The 13,583-nt window shown below is 37.4% G+C and overlaps 1 protein-coding gene across 9 annotated transcripts in view; it reads right to left on the reverse strand.

The window, feature by feature from the left end:
- Positions 1–13,583, reverse strand: part of COBLL1 (cordon-bleu WH2 repeat protein like 1) — a 167,780-nt gene that overhangs the window by 31,404 nt on the left and 122,793 nt on the right. The window lies entirely within an intron of this gene.

Here is a 13,583-nt window from a genome sequence, read left to right on the forward strand (position 1 = left end):
CCTCTTTACTTTCTGCCATAAGGGTGGTGTCATCTGCATATCTGAGGTTACTGATTTTTCTCCCAGCAGTCTTGATTCCAGCTTGTGCTTCCTCCAGCCCAGCGTTTCTCATGATATACTCCACATATAAATTGAATAAGCCGAGTGACAATATATAGCCTTGACGTTCTCCTTTCCCTATTTGGAACCAGTCTGTTGTTCCATGTCCAGTTCTAACTGTTGCTTCCTGACCTGCATACAGATTTCTTAAGAGGCAGGTCAGGTCGTCTGGTATTCCCATCTCTTGAAGAGTTTTCCACAGTTTGTTGTGATCCACACAGTCAAAGGCTTTGGCATAGTCAATAAAACAGAAGTACATGTTTTTCTGGAACTCTCTTGCTTTTTCGATGATCCAGCGGATGTTGGCAATTTGATCTCTTGTTCCTCTACCTTTTCTAAATCCAGCTTGAACATCTCGAAGTTTTCAGTTCATGTACTGTTGAAGCCTCCCTTGGAGAATTTTGAGCATTACTTTGCTAGCGTGTGATATGAGTGCAATTGTGCAGTAGTTTGAGCATTCTTTTGCATTGCCTTTCTTTGGGATTGGAATGAAAACTGACCTTTTCCAGTCTTGTGGCACTGCTGAGTTTTCCAAGTTTCTGGCATAACAGTGGCAAACTCACTGTTAGTCAATGATAATAACATCTGTGTTGTCTGGTTAACAGACTCATTAATCTGAACATACCTTCCTCAAATTTTATTACCTTCAGCCTCTTTTAAGGGATGCCCAAAACACATGTGTTGGCTTTTTGTGTTACAATCAAGAGTTCAAGGAGAAAGATCTCACTTAGCCCATGATTTATTTTGCTTTCCTTCTTCAGGGTTCAAAAATCTTTGGATGAGTAATACCAAGACTAGATATCACTGTCTAGTGTAACACTGACCAAACCCAAGATCCCTACAACAGAGCGCTTTCATTTGTTAAAGCCCGATTTTAAATGACAACAACTTAAACAAAAAACAACTTCATAATGCTAGAGTTGAAAAAGACTTGGAAATTTTGTTACAAAACCTTATTCTACAGAGGAGAAACCCAAGCCACAAAATTCAATGTCTTGTCCTTCAAGGTAGAAGATGATGAAGACGACAATGAGAAAAATGACCCCCAAACGAAGAATATAAGAGACTTCTGGCAGATTCAAGAGTCTCTCTCAAGCCAGGCTAGGGTTTCTTCTGCCACAAAATAATTCCAGCCCTCTCCACACATATCAGAATAAAACTAAAACACAAATTTTACAACCTGTGTTACACCTGTTCTTGCAAGGGTTTTACTTTTCTCTCCCTCAGGCAATCTGCTTCCATTTTATCAATCCTCCAGTACTTTGAGAAAGTATGTAATCAAGTCTTATTAGTGGTAATCCCTTACTTATAACATTTTTTAATCCCTGAAGATATGGGCCTAAGTAGTATATCTTGAATGAAAAAAGACAAGATGAACCAGGAGAAAGCAGAGATCAGGATCAAGTTAAAAACAGGACAGTGGTAACTATGGTTCTCTGTGGTCATAGTGATCAAGACACAGAGATGTCTAGAGGCACAGCAGGAGAATACAGGTAACTGAATTAGGGTCTCCACCAGAGTAAAGGAACAATCAAGGGAACAAAGTAGGACCAACTCAGTTCATCCCAGAAGAGAGTTCAGACTTTATGGCCGGCATTATCCAAGTGACCCCACCTTTTTATTACTGAAGGTCCAGGAATGGGGCCAGCTTCTCTCCACCCTGACCTCTGTTAATATGCTGGTTACCAGAGAAAGGCATGTCTTTAGAACCATGTGGTCCCAAATACCACAGTGGTAGAAAGGCTAAGAAAGCTTTGTCCTATAAGAACTTGTAAAGGAAGACCCCTAACACCGATTATTTTCTATGATACTTAAAAAAAAAAAGTTTTGGCTGTACCCTGCAGCATGTGAGACCTTAGTTCCTTGATCAAAGATTGAACCTGTGCCCCCTGCATTGGAAGGTGGAGTCGTAACCACTGGACCACCAGGGTAGTCCCTCAATGATATTTTATTAACTCAGAATATGTACTTTAGAGAGGCAAACTAGATAAGGAAGTGAAAGCCCCACTAATTCCACAAATGACCTATTGTTCTTTGAATAGTACTGTTCTTTAAAATTTAGCAATTTTATAATGTGCTTAGTTCTTTGCATTTAGGTCAGAGGTAAAGCTGGCAGAAACTTAAAAAGTAATTGCTCAGAGGAATGTCATGAGCATTAAATGAATAAAGTGAGCCTTGTCTGAAATACTAGCAAATGTTATATAAACATTAGTCATAATTTCTGCCCTTGTGTGATTATGACCCTTTCAAGAATTGATGAAAAGTACAATGCAAAGTATGTCTTGTATCTGGGGAAACCTTCAAAGAGGAAGCATATTAAATATTTTATTGTGCTGGTACATTTCTCTACTGAATGAAATAAGTCATATTTTTGGAAGTACAGACAGCTGTATACTGTATATCAAGCTGAAAATGCCATGGCAACCACTGTTCCTAGGCAATTGGAGAATTATATGTGTGGTCCACTTTCTATATCATAAGTGGAAAGTGGAGGTGAAAATCAAATGTTATGAGATAACATGGAGAAAAAATTAAAAAGGGGTATATTTCTGAAAAATTATAAATATATGCTCTATTACAACAACCTTAATGACTGCATAAAATGACTAGATTAAACTCATTAAGTGAAGCAAGTCCAAATATATGCTTGCACATTTCCTAAACGTATCACAATCTCTCATCTATTTGTAAAGCATGATAAATATTAAAAGACAAAATTGGGTAAGAGATGAAAAATGTCAAGTATTTAAAAAAAAAATCAGCTGTTAAAAACTAACACTCTAGGTATTATATTTCACTTGCATAAGACTATATGGCAAAGAATTTCAGTTTCTCAACATTTGAGTGTTTGTCTGCAGCAGAAAGCAAAATGAGACCAAGTGAAATGCCCAGTCAAAAGCATTCCTGGTTGTGTTTCCAGCCAAAAGTCAATATCCTAAAGAAAATGAGATGTCATGCTACTAGCAGTGAAAAGCAGTTTTCTGTTGTATACACACACATCCAAGGAGCAAAGTCACACCAAATGTATGAAGAATTCTCCGAAAGATTCTTTGGATTCTATGGGTCAAGGTTACTACAGCTTCTGTCCAACTCTCCTTTCACTTCTTCAAATGTAAAATAAGCATAAAAGGTTAACTTGTCAATAATACTAGGACGTCATTTGGCCACTGATTTCATTAAATGTGCTCTTCACAGATACTTGGTCAGCAGACACGGGTCAGAAACTGGATTTTTGAACTTAGTTTCAATCCCAGAACTCTAAGTCACTTTTAAGCCAATACCATTGCATTTCTGACTTCTGTCATGTATGAAGTCAAGGACAACCTTATTTAAAAAATTATATGCATTTTATGCAGTGATACATGTGATCTAGTCCATGAAATGACAGCATGGGCCAGCTCTTACATATGTTGTTGCACAAATGGCATTTCACATCTTCAGGCAGAATCATATTCAAAAAATGCTTTAAAAGAACCAAGGAAAACTGCCAGAAAATTTCTAATTGGATCGTTTTCTCTTCCAAATGAACATTTCCGTAGAAAACAAGGTATTTCACCTTTACAAGGAAAATGACACTGTAGAAGTGACAGTAAACTATGTAGTCTTTTTAAATATATGCTGTAGATGGATAGAAAGAATTAGAGATGCAGAAATGTTCCCCCAAAAGGTCAGGATAAATTATTTTACTAACTAGGATCATCATTGAGTTCTCTCTGGAAACTGCACGACTAGTTGCCAAAATTAGCTCAGAAAATCAACAGCCTTTTATGTGAATATTTTCAGTTGATGCCCCAAAATCACTATCCAAATACCTTAATTTGCCAGTGCTGAGAAATGCCTTAGAGGAATGAGGCAAATTATTAAATACAGACTGCCAAAAAGTATAAAATAGATGTGGCTAGCAACATTTTTTCCAAGCTACAGACTGACTTATCTCTAAGCCTAAGGCAAATAGAATTATCAGTGATTACTAAAGAACATTAAAATAAAAACTCAAAATGAATAAAACTGTGCTAACTATAAATAACTTTCTCACACATTACTGTTATTTCTCTCTCTAGCTCAGTTTCCTGGTAGTTCACCCACAAGAGATAAGCATTTGCTATTTCTAATATAATGTAACTATTTACAGTATTTTCTTTCTGCTTTATTCAAAGGATGCTTTGGGGGGAAAAACTGGAAAAATCAGAATGCTATAGTTCTGTTAAACAGCGCACCCTTGTGGTTTATTTTACAACCTAAACAATAAAAATCATAGGACAAAGATGTATCCAAAATTTTCACCAACATGGAAATTATTTTGTTGTTTATTTTTTTTCCAGTAATTTTTCCCAGTTTGGTATTACTTTTAGGCTTTTAGGCAGTAAAAATAGTGCCTTTTTAAAATTTCAAATTCAAAACTAAATTGTTAAAAGATATAAAATGTCTACAGTGATTATGACTATATGCTTTGCTGAATTTCTTGAATATTTTCATCTGATGCTATAAAAAAAATTTCAATTCAAGAGTGAATTTCATTTATATACATTAGGTAATGCACACTACATTTTAGTTGTTGGTCCATAAACTTTTAATATAACTTTGCCAAAATTCTGGCTTCTTTGTAAAAGCTTAGGAAAAATATGGCCAACAATTATTTCAGCCAATTATTATTAAAAAGTAAATGTAAGCAATGTTTAAGTTATCCAAGTACTTCTTAAAATTTACCAGATCTACCCATGAAATGGCAAGAATACACAGAAGAACTGTACAAAAAAGATCTTCATGACCCAGATAATCATGATGAGTGATCACTGACCTAGAGCCAGATATCCTGGAATGTGAAGTCCAGCGGGCCTTAGAAAGCATCACTATGAACAAAGCTAGTGGAGGTGATGGAATTCCAGTGGAGCTATTTCAAATCCTGAAAGATGATGCTGTGAAAGTGCTGCACTCAATATGCCAGCAAATCTGGAAAACTCAGCAGTGGCCACAGGACTAGAAAAGGTCAGTTTTCATTCCGATCCCAAAGAAAGGCAATGCCAAAAAATGCTCAAACTACCGCACAATTGCACTCATCTCACAAGCTAGTAAAGTAATGCTCAAAATTCTCCAAGCCAGGCTTCAGCAATATGTGAACCGTGAACTTCCTGATGTTCAAGCTGGTTTTAGAAAAGGCAGAGGAACCAGAGATCAAATTGCCAACATCCGCTGGATCATGGAAAAAGCAAGAGAGTTCCAGAAAAACATCTATTTCTGCTTTATTGACTATGCCAAAGCCTTTGACTGTGTGGATCACAATAAACTGTGGAAAATTCTGAAAGAGATGGGAATACCAGACCACCTGACCTGCCTCTCGAGAAACCTGTATGCAGGTCAGGAAGCAACAGTTAGAACTGGACATGGAACAACAGACTGGTTCCAAATAGGAAAAGGAGTATGTCAAGGCTGTATATTGTTACCCTGCTTATTTAACTTCTATGCAGAGTACATCATGAGAAATGCTGGACTGGAAGAAGCACAAGCTGGAATCAAGATTGCTGGGAGAAATATCAATAACCTCAGATATGCAGATGACACCACCCTTATGGCAGAAAGTGAAGAGGAACTAAAAAGCCTCTTGATGAAAGTGAAAGTGGAGAGTGAAAAAGTTGGCTTAAAGCTCAACATTCAGAAAACAAAGATCATGGCATCTGGTCCCATCACTTCATGGGAAATAGATGGGGAAACAGTGGAAACAGTGTCAGACTTAATTTTTTGGGCTCCAAAATCACTGTGGATGGTGACTGCAGCCATGAAATTAAAAGGCGCTCACTCCTTGGAAGGAAAGTTATGACCAACCTAGATAGCATATTCAAAAGCAGAGACATTACTTTGCCAACAAAGTCCACCTAGTCAGGGCTATGGTTTTCCAGTGGTCATGTATGGATGTGAGTGTTGGACTGTGAAGAAAGCTGAGCGCCGAACAATTGATGCTTTTGAACTGTGGTGTTGGAAAAGACTCTTGAGAGTCCCTTGGACTGCAAGGAGATCCAACCAGTCCATTCTGAAGGAGATCAGCCCTGGGATTTCTTTGGAAGGACTGATGCTGAAGCTGAAACTCCAGTACTTTGGCCACCTCATGCGAAGAGTTGACTCATTGGAAAAGACTCTGATGCTGGGAGGGATTGGGGGCAGGAGGAGAAGGGGACGGCAGAGGATGAGATGGCTGGATGGCATCACTGACTCGATGGACGTGAGTCTGGGTGATCTCTGGGAGTTGGTGATGAACAGGAAGCCTGGCGTGCTGCGATTCATGGGGTCACAAAGAGTCGGACATGACTGAGCGACTGAACTGAACTGAACCCATGAAATACTAGAATTTTATTTGACATTTTCATTGTATATCCCATACCTGATTGTGTGAAACTGTAGTTAAAAGTTTACTTATCAATTCTCTTGAACACCTACTGTCTTACAGAATTTCTCTGGGGAACATACATCGTATCCTCTGGTTGGGAATTTAAAAAGGGAGAATTTAACAATGTTATAATCTTTAAACAATAAAATAATGTTTAGAGGATGGGGTGTCTATCCCATAACATGTTATATCCATCAATAGAATATTATGCAATCTTAAAAAGGGAAGCCCTTTATGTATTGATAAGGATATCCAAAATATATCATTCAGTACCAAAAAGTGAGGTATAACATAATACATGTAGCATATGACTGGCTGAGAAATTAAATAATGTAGGTTGAATATTGACTTGAATATATATACATATAGTCAGGCTGGAAGAATACACAAGACTGTTATTGGTTGCCTTTAGGCACAAGAATTTGGCTGGCAGCAAGGTTGGAATGGAGAATTTTCACTATATTTTCCTTTTCATCTTTAGAAATATATATCATAGGAATATACTACCTAAACTTATACATAAATTAAAATGAAACATAAAAACACAAGAGAGACAAATTCAGAGAAAGTAAGATTATCCCATGTTGGAATCTTTAAAAAATTCTCCATGAAGCAGGTAAAGGAAAGGTATAATTTGAATGAGCGAGGAGGAATAAAGATGAAGCTGCAGGAATTACTCTATTCTAAAAGCATAGGAAACATGGTTTTTGCACAAGTGATGTCAAATCTTCTGATTAGAGTTAGAAGCATACTGAAAATGATGAGGAATTAACATTAAAAAAAAAAAACTTGTGCTTTTGTACAGCAACAGAAACCACCAACAAAATGAAAAGGCAACCTGCAGAAAGGGAATATTTGCAAATCATGTATCTGGTAAGGGGCTAATATCCAAAATATATAAAGAACTCATACAACTTGATAGCCTAACAAATGCAATTTAAAAAATGGGCAGAGGAACTGAATATGTTTACAAAGATTTACAGATGGTCAGTCAGTATTAGAAATGGTATTTAACATCATTAATCATCAGGGAAGTGCAAATCAAAATTACAGTAAGATGCCATGTCATACTTGTTAGAATGGCCATTATCAAGACTGTAAGAGATGTGTGCTAACAAGAATGTCAAGAAAAGAGAATCCTTGTGCACTCTGGGTAGGAACATAAATTGGTGCAGTCACTATGGAAAACAGTTTGGAGGTTAGTAAAATAATTAAAAATAGAAACTACCATATGATCCAGCAATTGCACTTCTGGATATGTATTCAAAGGAAACAAAAATAGGATATTAAAGAGATACCTACACTCCCATGTCACAATAGCCAAGACATAGAAACACCCTAAGGGTCCATGTATGGATAAATGGACAAAGAAGATGTGATATGTTAAATATGTGTATGTATTATATATATGTATGTGTATTATATATATACATATATGTATATATATACATGTATACATATGTATATATGTATATATATAATACATATATAATACACATATAATACATACATACATATATATATATATAATACATACACATACATATGCACGCACACAGGAATATTATTCAGCCATGAGAAAGAAGGAAATCCTGCCATTTGTAACAACATAGATGGACCTTCAGGGCATTACAGTAAACAAAATAAGCCAAAGACTGCCAAATATTGCATGGTTTCATTTACATGTAGAATCTAAAAATCGAACTCAGAGTAGAAGAGGTTACCTGGGGCTGGGGGAATGGGGGAATAGACAGAAATTGATAAAAGAGGACAAACTTTCAACTAAAAGATGAATAAGATTTGAGGATCTAACTGAAACATAGTGACTACAGTTGACAACACTGTATTATATAGTGGAAATCTGCTAAGACAGAACTTAAATGTTCATATAAAAAAAAGAACGATAATATGTGAAGTGATGGACATGTTAAATAGATAGTAGGAATTCTTTCACAATGTATTTCAAATTGCCACAATGTATTTAAATAGTTTACAATTTTATTTGTCAATTATACCTCAAAATAACTAGAAAGAAAGAGAGAAAGGGGAGAGAGGAGGGAAGATGTGTGTCGAGCCTTTCACACCCAACAAACTGTGTAGAGGGCCTTAAATGCCTGGAAAATAACAGCCATCTATCCAAAGTTTCTGAACTGACAAGTGACTATTATAAAACATAAATGTGGCAGCTTGCCACATCCTTCATATTGTGAAGATGAGAAGGGGCAAAACAAGCTAAGTACTGACCTTCTCCTTACATTCCTGCCCCTGGATTCCCTGAGGCATGGCTTTAGCAGAGGGAGTAGAAGAAAGGGACAAGGAGACACTGTGAGGAGAAACTGAATGGTTAGTCACTAAGTGGATGTGGAGAGAAAAAGAAAGAACATCAAAGATCATCTTGACCTTTTCAAACTAGGAGAAATAAGTGAGACTGATTTTACATACATTGATCTCCAGATGATCAATGCCCAAATCAGATTGATTATATTCTTTGCAGCCAAAGATCAAGAAGCTGTAAACAGTCAGCAAAAACAAGACCAGGAGCAGACTGTGGCTCAGATCATCAGCTCCTTATTTCAAAATTCAGGCTCAAACTGAATAAAGTAGGGAAAACCACTAGGCCACTCAGGTATGACCTAAATCAAATCTCTTATAAGTGGAGATGACGAACAGATTCAAGGAACTCGATCTGGTAGACAAAGTGCCTGAAGAATTATGGATGGAGGTCCCTAACATTGTATAGAAGGTGATGACCAAAACCATCCCCAAGAAAAAGAAATGCAAGGAGGCAAAATGGTTGTCTAAGGAGGCCTTACAAATAGCTGAGAAAAGAAGAGAAAGAAAAAGCAAAGGAGAAAGAAAAAGAGATACCCAGCTGAATGCAGAGTTCTAGAGAATAGCAAGAAGAGATAAGAATGCCTTCATAAGCAAACAATGCAAAGGAATAGAGGAAAACAATAGAATGGGAAGGACTAGAGATCTCTTTAAGAAAACTGGGGATACCAAGGAAAAATTTCATACAAAGTTGGGCACAATAAAGGACAGAAACAGCAAGGATCTAGTGGAAGCAGAAGAGATTAAGAAGAGTAGCAAGAATACTCAAAAGAACTGTGCAAAAAAGGTTTTAATGACCCAGATAACCACAACAGTGTGGTCACTCACCTAGAGTCAGAATCCTGGAGTGTGAAGTCAAGTGGGCCTTAGGGAGCATGACTACAAACAAAGCTAGTAGAGGTGATGGAATTCCAGTTGAACTCTTAATCCTAAAAGATGCTGCTGCTAAAGTGCTGCATGCAATATGTCAGCAAATTCGGAAAATGCATCAGTGGCCACAGGACTGGAAAAGGTCAGTTTTCATTCTAATCCCAAAGAATGTTCAAATTACTGCACAACTGCATTCACTTCACATGCTAGCAAGAGTACACTCAAAATCCTTCAAGCTAGGCTTCAGCAGTACATGAACTGAGGACTTCCAGATGTACCAGCTGGATTTAGGAACCAGAGATCAAATTGCCAACATCTGCTGGATCATAGAAAAAGCAAGGGAATTCCAAAAAACATCTGCTTCATTGACTGCACTAAAGCCATTTTGATAGTGCAGATCACAACAAACTGGAAAATTCTTAAAGAGACAGGAATATCAGACCACCTTACCTGTCGCCTGAGAAACCTGAATAAAGGACAAGAAGCAACAGTTAGAACTGGACATGAAACAACAGACTGGTTCAAAGCTGGGAGAGGAGTATATAAAGGCTGTATATGGTCACGCTGCTTATTTAACTTACATGCAGAATACATCATGTGAAATACTGGGCTGGATGAGGCACAAGCTGGAATCAATACTGCCTGGAGATATACCAATAGTCTCAGATATGCAGATGATACCATAAAGAAGGCTGAATGCTGAAGAATTGATGCTTTAGAACTGTAGTGCTGGAGAGGACTCTTGAGAGTCCCGTGGACAGCAAGGAGATCAAACCAGTCAATCCTAAAGGAAATCAACCCTGAATATTCATTGGAAGGACTGATGTTGAAGCTCAATACTTTGGCCACCTGATACAAACAGCTGACTCCTTGGAAAAGGCCCTGATGCTGGGAAAGATTGAGGGCAAAAGGAGAAAGGGGTGACAGATGAGATGGTTGGATGGCATTATTGACTCAACAGACATGAGTTTGAGTAAATTCAGCAGATAGTGAAGGACAGGGAAGCCTGGTATGCTGCAATTCATGGGGTCTCAAAGAGCTGGACATGATTTAGCAACTAAACACCAACCAGGCAGTGAGGAGTCAATAAGCAACCATGAGTTCAAACTTCAAGTGGAACGATATTGAGACTGGAATACAAAGCTGATGTATTCGTTTCCTAGACTGCCGGAACAAATGACCATGACTGGGCAGCTTCAACCAACAAAAATTTATTCTGCTGCAGTTCTGGAAGCTAGCAGTCTGAGATCAAGGTGTCAGCAGGACCATATCCCTCGGAAGTCTGGGGAAGAGTCCTTCCTTGCCTCCTCTAGGCTCCTGGTATTCTCTGGCTTGTGGCAGTGCCACTGCAATCTCCATCTGTCATCACATGACCTCTCCTTTGTGTCTTTGTGCCTGAGTCTTCCCTGGTGGCTCAGTGGTAAAGAATCTGCCTGCCAATGCTGGAGATGTGGGTTCCGTTCTAGGTTGGAACAATCCCCTGGAGAAGGAAACAGAATCCCACTCCAGTATTCTTGCCTGGAAAATTCTATGGACAGAGGTATCTGGTAGGCTACAGTCCAGGGGGCCGCAAAGAGTTGGACATGACTGAAAAACTAAACAACATTCCCCTCTTGCTGTTGTAACACCACCAGTCACTGGATTGGGCCCAACTTAAGTCCAGGACTTTCGCATCTCTAGATCTTCAGCTTGGACTTCTTTTGAGGGGGACATTATTCCAAACACTACAGCTGAAAACTCAACAAAGAATAGATGTTTTCTCTGAAAGAGTAGACACAGACTAAGATCATGAAGAACTTGTGGCAAAAAAAAAAAAAAAAAAAGAAGAGAGCTGAGCTATAAGAAGAGAATTAGGGCCATGGAAGAGAGAAAAAATAAGACCAAAGGGAGATCTATCTCATTGAATATGGCGAAGAAGTTAAGGAAATATGTGGTAAGATGCCTTGGAAGGCATGAACTCATGAACATGCATGTGTGCATGTCCACACACTCATACACATACTCACACAGAGAACCACAGCTTCACTGTTAAGAAATTTTTGTAATGAATAAATATTTTAAAATGATTTTTCAGCTTCTCTAGGGAAAAATAAATAATTCCAGATCCTGCCAAACAATACATCAAAGAACTAACCAGATGTCCAGATCAAAGGAAAAAATAATTAGAAAATTATATAAAAATGTCTAAATTTCCAAAGGCAACAAACTTAAAAAAAAAAAAAAAATAGCCTTGAACATGGGGGCATCAACTGGTCACAGAACAGAGTGAGAATCAAAAGAAAGGGTTTTTGGTGAGGTCACTGGTAGTACAGCCTAGAATTTTAAGAAGCTGACTTTTAGAAAGACAATGTAGACCTCTTCAGACTCCAAACACAAAGGAGGTTCACTGTAATAGATTGGATGAAGTCATCTGGAAAGGTTTGTGAGCAGGGGCTAAGATGTATTTCTGTAGAAAGGAAAAGACAGACTTTGGTAACCACTCAAGAGTGTAATAATTTATACTCTTACAGTACAGTTTTATGGTAATTAAAAATATAAAATGATCCTGAAAGTGCTACCTTTTAAATGACTTGCTGTGAAGAAGTACAAACTAGTTATGGTCACAAAATGAAGTCTTTGACCCTGACGTGGGGTCCCTGCTTCTCTCACTCAGCTTCAATCTCAGTTTCTTGCGCATGCTCAGACTCACCAACAGTCCTTACATTCCTTGCATCTTTCAACAAGGCTCCTCTTGCCTGACTAATACACCCCCACACATTTTTAAAGACTGAACCCAACCACCAAGCATTTGCCCTGGAAAACTCTGTAGTAAATGATTCTATAATTTGAAAAAATATAACTATCCTCCTGATGCGTAAGATGAGATTTTATACCACAGCCATTTGACGAGAGAGCCTTATAGAAATAATAAGACAGCTTAATAAATGACTTTCCAAGTAACTACTGAGTTTCAGCATTTTTTTAAGTTCATTTCTATCTAATCCAGTTGCTACTTTCTAAAGACACATATGACAGTTTATAAATTACAATTTAAAAGTATAGTTAAAATATCTCTAAGATTAAGCAAATACAAAAAGTTTATTAGTTGAGAAGGGTTAATTTCTTGAGCATTGAATTTACTAACTTTCTAAGGTGGAAACAAAATCCTTCAACTAGATACAAGAAAACTGAGTTTCTCAAACACCTCAAAATAAATTTGCTCTCAAAGTTACTTAAAACAATTGTCAACTCCAAGCAACAAAATATATGGTCTTATGTTCAATCACAGTTACTTAAAACTTCAAATATAACTCACCTGAATAAAGCAAAGAATGTACAGACATTACAGACATGAAAAGTTGTTTGCAAGTGGATTTCTACAAAATAGCATGTTCCAGGAAAATTTGGGATTAAACAGAAGTAATAGAATGTTTGGGAAAAAGGTACACCTAGAACAGTGCCTTGAACATCTAAGTATATGATAGTAACTGTAGTATTTTATATATAAAGACTTTTTATAATAGAGTATATATGTATCAGGCAGACCCCCCTGAGAATCTGAGAGTCAGGTCAAGACCTGACTATATGTAGTTAGAAATCCATGAAAGTAACATAGATTGTGTTGCTGTTAACAAAAAGAAAAAAAGCTGTGTTCACAAATAAATATTTCCTTTCCTAATACATGCATCAAACAAGAACTTCCAGCTGGGCCTTAATGAACCAGGACTTTAAGGTTTACAGATGATGTATTTGCTTGTATATAAAAGCTACTTAAAATAGGCATATTTTATTCTTTACTGCATTTCAGAACTGTACATAGGGACTCTCTTCATGGTACCAATGCTGTTAGCAACTAGTTATTCATCTAATTACATATGAGTAAATGTTACTATTAGCAGCCTATGTGGAAAAGGACAAGTTAGTA

Source organism: Bos mutus, chromosome 2 (genome assembly GCF_027580195.1).
Source record: "Bos mutus isolate GX-2022 chromosome 2, NWIPB_WYAK_1.1, whole genome shotgun sequence".
NCBI lineage: Eukaryota > Metazoa > Chordata > Mammalia > Artiodactyla > Bovidae > Bos > Bos mutus.